The sequence below is a fragment of the Gallus gallus genome, chromosome 2 (assembly GCF_016699485.2).
Source record: "Gallus gallus isolate bGalGal1 chromosome 2, bGalGal1.mat.broiler.GRCg7b, whole genome shotgun sequence".
In the NCBI taxonomy this organism is placed as follows: domain Eukaryota; kingdom Metazoa; phylum Chordata; class Aves; order Galliformes; family Phasianidae; genus Gallus; species Gallus gallus.
The window spans coordinates 55,303,836-55,316,251 of NC_052533.1; the positions used below are offsets into that span (position 1 = coordinate 55,303,836).

At 37.7% G+C, this 12,416-nt stretch overlaps 1 protein-coding gene across 8 annotated transcripts in view; it reads left to right on the plus strand.

The window, feature by feature from the left end:
• Positions 1–12,416, plus strand: part of TPPP (tubulin polymerization promoting protein) — a 58,645-nt gene that overhangs the window by 24,835 nt on the left and 21,394 nt on the right. The window lies entirely within an intron of this gene.

The following is a 12,416-nucleotide window of genomic DNA, read 5'->3' on the forward strand; positions in this document are numbered from 1 at the left end:
TGCTTAACAGGTCTGCATGGTCTCAGAAGATAAGGATGTCAGCCTGGAAAAGTGCTGTCTTGCCTTTGCAAGGTTCCCTCCTCCAACCACACTCGTTAGATATTCCATACAATATCATATTGTGGGAAAAACTATAAACTATGGGGAGTTTGCTGGACTGGCTGAGCATTGGTCAGCAGGTGGTGAACAGTTACTTGTACATCACTTGTTTTGTAAATATATGTATTTTTGTCATTACTGTTATTTCTCTCTTCCTTTTCTGTCTTAGTAAGTAGTTTTCTTCTCAGCCTAAATGTTTTACTACTTTATTTTTCCCTCCAGTTATCTCCCCCATCTCACTGGGGGTGAGGAGAGTGAGTGAAAGGCTTGTGATGCTGAGCTATCTGCTGGGTTAGACCGCAACAGAAAGTTGATAGATAAGTATCAAATCTAAGAAAACAATGACAGCTGGACTGGAAGGAGTGGCCAGAGGGATAATCTAGAGCAGTGAAGTTATACTGCTGGGAGAAGAGAGTCAGGTCTGGGAATACTTGAGCAAACTGGATACGCTTAATTCCACGTCTTGTAATGGAATGAACTCAGGTGTTCTGAGAGAACGGGTAGATGCAATTGCTTAGCTGCTCTCAATCTTTGTGGCAGTTCAATGAGGAGTGTATGAGGGTTGGAATACAGTAAATGTTACTCCTGACTTCAAAAAGGGATATGTGGTTAGCTTCACCTCCTTCCTGGGGAAGATAATCAATCAGCTCTTCCTGGAAGCCATTTCCAGGCATGTGAACAACAAGAATATCGTTAGGAGCAGTCAGCATCCATTCACCCAAGGAGAAGTCAGCTTGACCAACTTGGAAGACTTCTACAGTGAAGTGTCTGGCCTGGTAGCTAAGGACAGAGCAGTGGACATTCTGTCTCTATAAGGCCTTTGAAACACTATCTACTGTATGATCCTTGTAAACAAGCTGTTAATGTATGAGCTGGATGTGTATAGTGAGGAGGATCAAAAACTGGCTGAAAGTCTGGGACCAGAGGGTGATCATCAGTGGAGTGGAGTCTAGTTATGAGTCAGTGACTAGTGATGTACCCTGTGGATGAATACAGGGTCCAGTCCTATTTCACATATTTATTAATAATATGGATGATGGGGTGGAGTGTACCCTGAGAAAGTCTGTAGATGGCACAAAACTGGAAAGAGTGGCTAATACATTAGAGGGTCATGCTACCATCTAGAGAGACTTTGACAGAATGGAGAAATGTGCTTACAGGAGTCTCAAGCAGTTTGTAAGTAGAAGGGCAAAATCCTGCACTTGAGAAGTAGCAACCCACTAATATATGCCAGGGACCAATGAACTGGAAAGCAGATCTGCATTAAAGACCCTGGTGTTCCCCTGTTTTGGTGGATGCCAAGTTGAGTATGGGCCAACCAGTGTGCCCTTGCTGAAAGGAAGACCCCAAGTATATCCTGGGCTGCATTAGGCGTAGTGTTAGCAGCAAGTTGAGAGAGGTTATCCTTCCCTCTGTGTGGCCCTGATGAGGCCCCAGTAGCAGTACTATTACAGTTCTTGGTTCTGCCATACAAGAGTGACATGGACATACTGCAATGCCACAGTGGGGATAAAGGGACTGGATCATCTCTCCTACAAGGAAAAGCTAAGGGAGCTAGGACTATTCAACCTAGAGAACAGAATTGGTCGTATGTTTATTCATTTATCTGGGTGGAAGCAGCAATGGTGTATTGGTATATGTATATGGTATATGTATGGCTTTAGTGTGCTGGGCTGTTTTTTTTATTGTCACCACAGTGCAGCATCTACTTTATGAAAAATGTAGGTGTTAGCCTATTTGTATTGTGCTGTTTTTTCATTATGCCTCAGTTTCAGGTTAACTGGTTCCATAAAAATATCTCAATGTGTTTTGTATTTCCCAATTCTTTTTTTTTTTTTTTTTTTGAGATAAGGTCACACTGAAGCTATTAGGAAAAGAGTGCTGAGCAAAACTGTGCCCTCAATGCAGAATTTGTCTTCTGACATTTCTTCAAACACCAAGTCTTAGAGAATCAATTTTCAGCATTTCTTAGCTGATTGCAGTTATGGATACATGGTCTTCAAAAATTCTGTATTCAACTAAAACTTTTTTTAAACCTATGCTTGCATACATAGTGTTCTAGGTGACTTCTATATAATCTGAACTAGAAACTGTCTGCCTAATAATCACAAGAGGAATAGAGAATTTGGAGACTACTTGAGAAAGTTTGAATTTGGTATATGGATTACCTTTGGCTTTTTGTCATGTGAAGTGGACTGAAAAAATGTTTGAGTGAAGGCATGCTAGATGACTTTGAAAGTAACTCTTAAAGCACCTCCTTAAGTTTAGTTTATTTCCTATTTTCTTATATCTGTAAGAATTAGGTTGGACTCATAGGTTTCCTATTTTGTTTCTCATTTCCTGTTTTTCTCATTCTTTTTCTCTCTCCCTTTTTTTGTTTTTTTTTTTTTTCCTGTATGATAGGCACATACCTTTTTTTGTGCATTTGCTTGGAGTTAGCAAACCAGGTTTGTTCCTGGTTGGAGTAACTTGATGCTTCTGCCAGCTTGTAGCTAGTTGAACAGTGCTTTAAAACATGTTCTTGCTTTCGTAAAGTATTGAAACACCGATGATCTAGATCTCAAATGTATGCTTAATAAAAAAAAATCTATTGTTGCCAAAGGAATATTTTTGCACATCTAGATGCTTATAGGTTTTCTGTTTTCAAATAATGCAGTTATTTTCAGGTGATTTTCTGTTGGATATCTCTTCAAATATTTTTCTACTCTAATTGTAAACAGTTCGAGAGACTGTTCTGGCCTCTGCCTGTTCCCTTGATTTCTGTTCTGTAAAATGGGAATGGCTGATGGCAGTGCAGAAAAATTACATTAGTATATTTAAGTCACTAACTGCTCTTTTAGAGCACATGAAGATAAGACTTCCTGGAGCTGGGGAGCAGGAAGGTTTGTGAACATGGGAGTTATATGGAAATTCAAATCTAAATGGATTACTCCTAAGGTGGGAAGGTTGGCAGGTTTTTGTTTTTTTTTCATCCAGAGCTTTCATGTGACCCTTCCCACCCCCATAGTTCTCCCTTTCCTGTGGGAGGGTAATTCTCCAGAAGGGGAGACATGCAGTTTCTTCCTTATTTTAGGTTATGTATCTTGTCTTGGAGAGAGAGAGAGAGAGAGGTTGACTTATATCTCCTGTATGTATACCTTCTCTCTGAAGTCTCCTTTCTTGAAGCGTATGGTTTAGCTCTGGGCAGTTGATTATGCCTGACAGGTTCATTGTGGGTTTTTCTGCACAAGACCTCTGCAAATGGACTGCCATTGTATTTAGTTTTTCTTCCTCCACTGGAGGTACCATTCTTGATTTCACACCTTTCTTTTTGTATCCATGGCCAATGATTCCCAAAGTCTGAGCTTATGCTCTCAGTTAAAGCCACTTGTTTATTCTCAGTATTACCATTTTCTCATGTGTCCAGCAGAAGATGTTTCTACAGATAAACGTATACCTAGGTTTTCTCTTCTGTTTTCTGATTTTTTTTTTTAAAACAACCCAGCATCCATGTACTCTTACTTACCTGAGCATATGTTACCCTTCAGTAGATTTCACTGTTGTTGAGCTTCCATTGGAATCAGAAATTGCTTTTGTGTTTATATAAAATTTGACATGATGAAATTCCAATCTCTTGAAATCTTTTGAAAAATTGGAGTGTTGCTGTTTTATAGCCATCTGGTAACAATATTTTCTTATTTGGACAAGCTTGTAAAAATCTGTTGGTTTTCAACCCTGTGTCGTTAAACTCTAAATGCACATCCCACCTCAGATTAGATGAGACTGATGCTTTGACTTCCATAGCATCATTTTTCTGTGTTGTTTAATGTTTAAATTATGTTTTAAAAAGAAGAGAGACTTTATAGTATTAAATATAATTTTCTCTCTTAAAACAAAACAAGCCCATCAAATTGACTGTGAAATGTGAGTGAACCTATTTTATCTTAGTGGTATGATAGCTAAGAAATAGCTGCAGTGCCTGAGTAACAGGTGAGTGTGAATTAAAGGATGCTTTTTGTGTTCTTTCCCCTTTATTTTAATTTTCTTTATTTGGTGAGTTTTTGTGTTTATTCTGAGCAGCAGTTTCTGAATTAGAGTGGGAATTTTGTCAAAGACATCGTTGCAAACAGGGAAGAATGTCTAGAATACAATAAGAACAAGCAATAAAATGTTCAGATTGCAATTGTAATTTTACTTGAACTTTGTAGTGATTTAAAAACATATCTCTATAACACTATAACCCACCCACCCTTCACCTTGCCATCATATGAATTGGCCAAACATATTTGAAAAATACTGTTTTTTATAGAAATAAAGATCCTATCAGGTAATTAAAAAAAAACCAAGAAAAAAAAACAAAGCAAAAACATCTCATAATGCTAGACCTTGTGAAAAGATGGAACTAGGCTTATTGCTTGAAATAGCACAAAAGCTTGGGTAAAACAAACAAAAAAAAATACTCCAGGAAAGATGGTAGCACAAGAAAGTTTCTCTTAATGAAATTTTAAGAAAAAAATTGAGAGAAGAAATACATTTGTTTAATGTGTTGTCAGGAAAAAATCTTGGATATTCACTGTGTTGCATAAGAGTGAGTTAGATTTGGCTCTTATTCTCTTCACCTGCATGATGGTTTACTTTGAAGGTCTTAATGAAACCTTAATTTAAGCTCTAATGTCACAAGACTTAATAATTTAAGAGCTTACTAAATTAGGTCCTATTTAATAATGCCATTTTTCTTCGAGTTCATGTAATTGTTTCAATTTTTTTCTCAACAAAATAAGATGTGGTATCACATAATCATGCAACATCTAGTCCTACTTAGTTGGATACTTTTTTCTCTGTTGAGTTTCATTACTAACAATAACACTGTCTCTTTTAAATATGTGATTTCTACTTTGGAGTCCACGCAGTGTTCTTGGAATTGGTTAACTGCTCTCATCAAAGGTAACTTGTCTTACCTGAATGTGAGCGCAGTCAAAACATAAACGTTACACATGGAGAGACAGCAGTAAAGGTTACTGTCAGCCAAAATCCAGTAGATGCTGGTGCTAACAATACAGTTCATCATCCTTGGTATCCTTTATCTCTGATTTTCATGTACTTAAATTTAGGTTAATAAATAATATGACAGAAGTCCCACAAATTTGCTATTAATGCAAAATGTTTGTGATTCTTTTTGTATTCAGTAATATTAGATTATTTTTATAGATATTATTTTTATATTCAATACTTATTTTTGTTTAATTCATTTGGATTAATTGCTTGGGGTCAAATGCATTCTCTATTGCTTAGTGGATATTTGCCTATGGATTGGTGCCCTTGTTTGATGCTAGGTTCCTTTCAGCAGTGCTTGTATAGAATGTATTTTAACTGAGTGTAGGACTGCTCTCCGTTCTAATCAAACATTTTAATGCAGTAGAGTCTGAATCGAAGTAAACCTATCAGCTGTTATTTTCCTGTGAAAGAATGTGCCCACTCACATGGGATTGTTGATGAGTTTTGGACTGATGGTTTGTATAGTTCCTACTTTTCCGTAGTGATCAGGCAATGAGTATGTGTGCATTGCTCAGCTGTAAAAGAAAGTGCAGATGATGTTGATTCTTTGCTATGTCTGGTCAGCTGTAATTCTTTTGCCATATGCCTCTACACTTCAACAACATGAAACTTTTGAAGCTATAGAGACTATGTAGTCTTCCACTCTTTGAAAAAGGTTATGCTATTTAAGTGTGATGTGCTGTAATAGGAAAGAGCTTCTTATCGCTAGGTTGTATAAGCTTGTCATAGCCTGGGGAAGATTGCTGAATGAAATCATTAGGTATTGATAACTGTAATTAAATCTTCATCTGTCTCTAACTGTTTTCTTTTATTTTTATGAGGCAGACTTAATGAGCTCTGTGACATCATCATCATGGATTTTTGTATTTCAGATGTGTCTAGAGATGTCCCTGGCAGTTCTCAAATACTAGGTCAATGCAGTCGCAGTTAAGAAGTTTCTGCCTCCATCCTCTGTGATCTGTGTGTGTGGGTTCTCAGTATAATGAGTATCCTTAAGATGGCAAGAATGAAAGAGAGCTTTGAATAAACTCAACTCTCTGAATAAGAAACTGGAATATCTGCAGAAGGATGATTCTTAGGCACTGTCTTCCTGCTTCAGCACTAGTTTGTCCTCTAGTATATGGGATCAAGATCTGTTTCTAGGGTGTCTCTCTTTTTGGTTTGTTTTGATGTTATTTTAAGGTCGTATCTTGCATCATTCTGTACTCTAATAAGCTGCTTCTGCTGCCACTTGCTCTGTGTCCCTTGGCAGTTAACTTTCATCTGAGTCATGCTGAGAAATAGTGTCTGTCCTTCATGTATGCAAATAATAAGTTTCTGTGTTCCTGAATAACTCTGTAGGTTTCATATCTTTTACTAGATTCTTGCCCAGAAGTAGACAGCATGTTGAGAATAAAAGCAGTATGCTTGTGATGAAGTTTGTATGTTTTAGACCTCTTTCTCCAAACCAGAACTGACTCCAATGTGCATCAGTCCAGCACCGTACATTATCTCTCCTGCTCTGGACTGTTATAACATACTTGATTTCAGCCAAAATTGTTAATTGCGCACTGATGTTTTGATTGTTGCTGATGGGAATGCGCCTGGGGCCAGGCTGTGCCACTCAGCAGAGAAGAGCCACTGCCTTTATGGCATGGCCTGACAGCAGGTTGCGGGGTAGAGCCAGGGCAGGTGGCCTGAATTAGGAAAGGAGTTACTCCATACCATGTGAAATCACACGGAAGACTATAAATTTGTGGGGAATTGGCCAATGGGCAGGTGATGCTTGGGGTTACTGGGCATTGTTCAGTGGTTGGTGAGGACTTGCAATGCTGACAGGATGTTGGTTGGGAGGCAGTTGTACTGTTACCTGGGCATCAGTCATTGGGTGGTGAACAATTGCACTGCAGCTGTGTGTGTGTATATATAGTTATCATTGCATATTTGTTTCCTTTTTTCCCTTCTGTCTTAGTAAATAGCTTTTATCTAAATCCACAAGTTGTATTCTATTTCCAGTGCTGACAGATAACTATTAGTGGTGCAGTGAACTACTGAAGTCCTCTTGCTTCAGCTTTTTAAAGCACTTCACATGCTGTCACATCTTCATGTACATCATGATCATCTAGATGTATTATACTTGTCTCATTCTCTAGTGAGACAACTATTGCCTGGAGTTGAATTGGTACTTCCTCGTTCACTTCCTGGATGAATTGTATGTATTCTTCTGTCCTTGCTGCTCTCTCCTTGATTCCAGGGAGATTTCTATCAGTTGTATATGGCAATTGCTGTGTTGCAAAGAATCTATCTTGCACTGCATTTTTCTCTGTCATGCTTGTTGTTTTGCTGTCCCTGAATGATGATAAAACTGATAATGGTATTGCCCTATGACTATGGGATAAGTGAACCTGTTCAGTCTAGGTCCTTACTTCTGACTGGGCCAGGTTGCTAGAGCCAAGAAAGTTATATCTATAGAGTAATTGTGAAAGTTGTATTGACATCTTGTTTGTTTGGTTCTGATCTTTTTCTGAAGGGAACTAATTTCTGTTAAATAGCCATATGATCAAAGGTGTCCACACTCCAAATATTCCCACCACCTTAGGTGAAGATCTCTGCTGTAGATGATCCTAGGATGATTTTGCCAAGGATATATTTTTTGGAGGATATCTTCTTTCCTAAGAATTTGCCAGTTGAATTCTGCTTCCATCAACATCCAGATGTTCAATTTCAGTATCCCAGTTCTACCCATTAATTGAGCAGGAGTCTCTGATGCAGGGTGATGCATCAAGTTTTCTCTTGGTTCTTTTACTGCTACTTTTCTTTAGAGCTGTTAAATATTACAGTACATAAAACCTGGTGGAGTCGTACTGCAGGGCATTGCTGTTTGCCCTCTCTCTTTAGTTGCATTTGCAAGTAGAAAATTCTGTTGGCACATGAAAATCAGTGAGTTTCCAGCTGTAGTGAGTTCTTAGTTTAGTAGATTGCTACTCACAAATCGAACAAGATCCATCTGTTTTTTTCTATTTTAATACATTATGAGAAATAAACAAGAAGCATGTTTCTTTTTCTTTCTCTCTCTCATTACAGCATTTGTTGAACAGCCACATTTCTCATATTTCTCAGTTCAGATTTGTTTTTGTAGTTAAGAATAGAACAGATACAGCCCAAGTTTGAAATCTGAATTTTGTTAGAAAATCTGTGTTCAATAAAGATTTGAGGAAAAGGTATGTCTTTTAGTCTGCCCTGAATGTTATCAGCACATTTGGTTTTGTTAGAATATAGGGAATAATTCTGGTAGACATTTATTGGTGGAAATTTTTGTCTGGAGTTGTAAAGTTTGCTATTGAATATGACACCATTACATGATTAATTTAGATTATTTAGATTATTCTTAATGTAGGAATGACTTGTACAAGAATGTGAGAGCAGGAGTGGCACATTAGAAGTTGTCCAATTAAATTTACCGTGCCAGTAAGTTAGAAACTGTGACAGATAAGCCATTTGGGCATTCTGTTACCAGAGCAATCCTTCATTTTTGTCTCCTTTGGGAAGGACATAAGTATAGGGAGTATTCAAAATTGAGGTTACCCAGATTTACAAGAGAGAATGTGGTCAGATTTTTAGTGACATCTAAATTGGCTGACATGTAAGTCCATGGTGAGTTTAGAGTAAGTAAACCTTAGAAACAAAACTCATTGGATAAGAGTTTATTCAGAAACATTTGTTGTACTCCCATCTGTAATTATGCTGCCTCCAGACCTGTGTCAGACTTTCCATACTCCACAGACCCAAACTTTCTAGTCAGATGACAACTGCCAACACAAAACAATGCCAATTAGTTTATGCTGCTGTAGTCTTTACTGGCATGATAGCAAGAGTAGAAGCTTCTTTCACTGTTTTTACACCATTCCCTCTTGAATCTAAGAAAATTGAGAGGAAATGTGATTAGCAAGTGGTTTAGGATGACTTTTCGTAGATTAGAGATTTAGACAGAAAACTGTTAAATTGGAGACTGCTGTATTAACAGTTAACTGAAATAGTGCTATTGCAAATAGATTTCTGATATTGGTCGAGGATTTTGTGTGTGGGTTATACAGAGTTTAATTGTCGAGTAGACAGTTGTTAGTTCAAGCAGTATACGAGTCCAAATAATATAGAATAGTATAGAAGTATTAATTTGTAGCAGTAAGTTTTCACATTACACTGGACTAATACACGACAATGTTAGTAATAATATTTGTGTATTATTTCTGTGTCATTTGCTTTTACAACTTGCTTTGGGCCAGCGCTTGATCTTTTGTATTTTATGTTTATTACGCTGATGTCCAGGCTTGGAACTGATAATTGTTTTACATATGACACCAAGACGAGTGCTGCAGTTGATGCATTGGAGGGAAGGGAAGCCATCTAGAGGAACCTGGACAGGCTGGAGAAATGGATGCATGAGAACCTAATGAGGTTCTACAAGGCCAAGTGCAAGGTGATGCACTTGGGCTGGGGCAATCTCAGGTATTTATACAAACTGGGGGAAGATCTCCTGGAGAGCAGCCATGTGGAGAAGAACTTGGGGGTCTTTAAATGGTTTTAAACTGAGATAAGGAAGGTTTAGGTTAGATACTGGAGGAACATTTTTCACGCAGAGGGTGGTGATGCCCTGGAACAGGTTGCCCAAGGAGGTTGTGGATGCCCCATTCCTGGAGGCATTCAAGGCCAGGCTGGATGTGGCTCTGGGCAGCCTGGTCTAGTAGTTGGCAATCCTGCATATAGCAGGGGGGTTGAAACTTGATGATCATTGTGGTCTCTTTCAACTCAGGCCGTTCTATGATTCCATGATATATGAAGCTGGACTCCAAAAACAAACTGAGGAATTAAAACATTATTTCAGAATCTAGTGGTCATGTGGAGAGATCCATCAAGGAAGGGACAATGATGGGAACCTTTCAGACATTTTTCTTAATACCATCAGTCTGTTCCCAAACATAGGGGCAGTTCGAAAGAAATTTAATGTGTACCGTGAACATGCTTACTTCCACTGAAGGGTGATGCATTTGAGTAATTGTTTGTTATAGGAAGCATGGCTTAGAATAGAATGCCATAGCTTTTTCCTTCCTAAACATAAAGGTATCTTTGTATCATAGTTAAGCAAAAGGCTTTAAAAAATTGTCTCCCTCTTATACATACATATTTTATTTATACATATTTTTCACTTTTCATTGAGGAGGCCACTTTTATGATGCTTGTGTTTTCATGAAAGACTTCATTTTCTACATGCCCTCTATTGTTAATGTCTTCCATTTCTTTCCTACTTCATCTTCCCCTGCCCTTAACATTTCAGAAACTTCTGCCTTTGAAGTGCAAACCCCCAAATTTTAAATGGAGTAATAAAGAAGGATAGGGAGGGAAGCCACAAAAACAAGGAATAAAAAGGCAACAACAGTAGTACACACAAATAGAGTGCCTTTACGGAGTAATCATTGTGCACATGAAAATTTACTTCAGGGTGTTTCCCCCTGTGTTCATGATTGATGATCCAGGCTAAGCTGTAGCAATGCTGATTGTTGACTTCCAGGTAACATTTGTGATACAAAACATTGCACGTGAAAGGTCTACATGGTAGATTTGGCTGTGAGTCTTTACTGAGCAAGGGCCTTAGTGTGGCCTTATGCTGAAGCTTTGTTGTGATTGTCAGTGTAGTCTTTTTCTAAATAAGAAGTACACAAATATGAAGTCTTGGCCTCTTGAGCTAGTTAAAAGTTCTTGAACATGTATCATCCTATTAATGAGAGTCCTGGATGAATTCCAAGTAGTTAATTGCACTGTGTACAGTGTGTTTTTTCTGATTAATGAAACGTTGGATTGTATTCTTTGTTTCCACTGTCACTGTGTTCTTTTACTAGGTAGTTCCATGAGATAATCCAGAACAAGCTTCACTTGAAGCAGACATGTGGATGCAAAAAGCAGAATTTGATCAAAATACAGTTTTTTTTCCTAGGATTGGTAGTACTGGTAGGGATATAGGGATTTGCTACATGTGGAGCTATGTTGGAGATGAAAGATACTAGTAGTGAACTATTATAGAAAGGATTGTGTTAAGGTTGGCATTTTGTTGTAAATAAACATTTTTTTTCCTTTTTATTAAAAAAAAAAAAGATGAGGTTTCATTTTGTGTTAATTGACATAGAATTTATTTCTTAACTGTTGGCTTCTAAAGCTGTGAAGTCTTCCTTCCCCGTTTTGTTAGTGGAGTCAATCTCATGTTTGAGTGTGATTTGACCCCTGAATATATCTGAACTGAGATTAAAAAAGAAAGAAAAATATCTATGACTCATTCTGGGCAGTCACTTCTCGCGACAGTTGAATTTAATTTAAATTTATGTTGTTAGTTTTTCTAGCTTGATTTCTCTGTTGCCAGCACATGCTTTTTCTATGCTTGCATCTATCGTTTATTTCTTGATAAACAGCTGTCACTGAAAGGATTGGTCTGGGGTTTTTTTTGCTAATTTGGTAGAGATTATGTCTAAATTGACATAAGAATGAAAATGCTTAGGCTGCAAACAAATCTAATGTAGTAGCATGCTTCCCAGTAACATGGATTTGACTTGAAGGGTTTCTTTACTTCATAAGCAATCAAAAAATCTTCTATTATTCTACTGTAGCCTTAATTAGTACTGTTTTTAGTGTCAGTCAAAACATCTTTTTGGAAAATTTTCTATTCGACCTGCTGAATTTTAGCTTAAAACTAATGCATAAATTCTAATGCGTAAATTCATTTAAAGATCAGGGACTCTGTAATTTACTGTATGGGAGAAGGTGTATGAATAAAATCCTTTCCCCTGGAACAAAACCTAAGCAAATACTTCACTAGTGTGGGAACGTGGGCTTCCCATTGGTAAATACAATGGGAAATCTTCAGCTCTGAATTTCTGGGTGCTTTGTAAGACTGTTGTATTTTTTTCCATGAACATGTGAGTGTTTTACAAAGGTGATGGTCCAAGAAGGAAAACAAGGACTGCATGTAAATTAATCACTACAAAATTCCTCTATGATAAAAGAGGATTTTTAAGCTTTCTAATGATTCACTAGCATGGTTAACACCAGTCAATATTCTTAATTTAATTGTGAACACATTGAACCTGTGAATAAAGTGACATGAACTGTTATTCAAAGAATCACAGAGTCATATGGGTGGGAAGGGTCCTCTGGAGGTTATCTAGTCCAAACCTCCCTTCCCTATGGTAGGCTGCACAGGAAAGTGTCCGGGCAAGTTGTGAGCCTCTCCAGGGGAGACTCCACAATTTCTCCGGGAG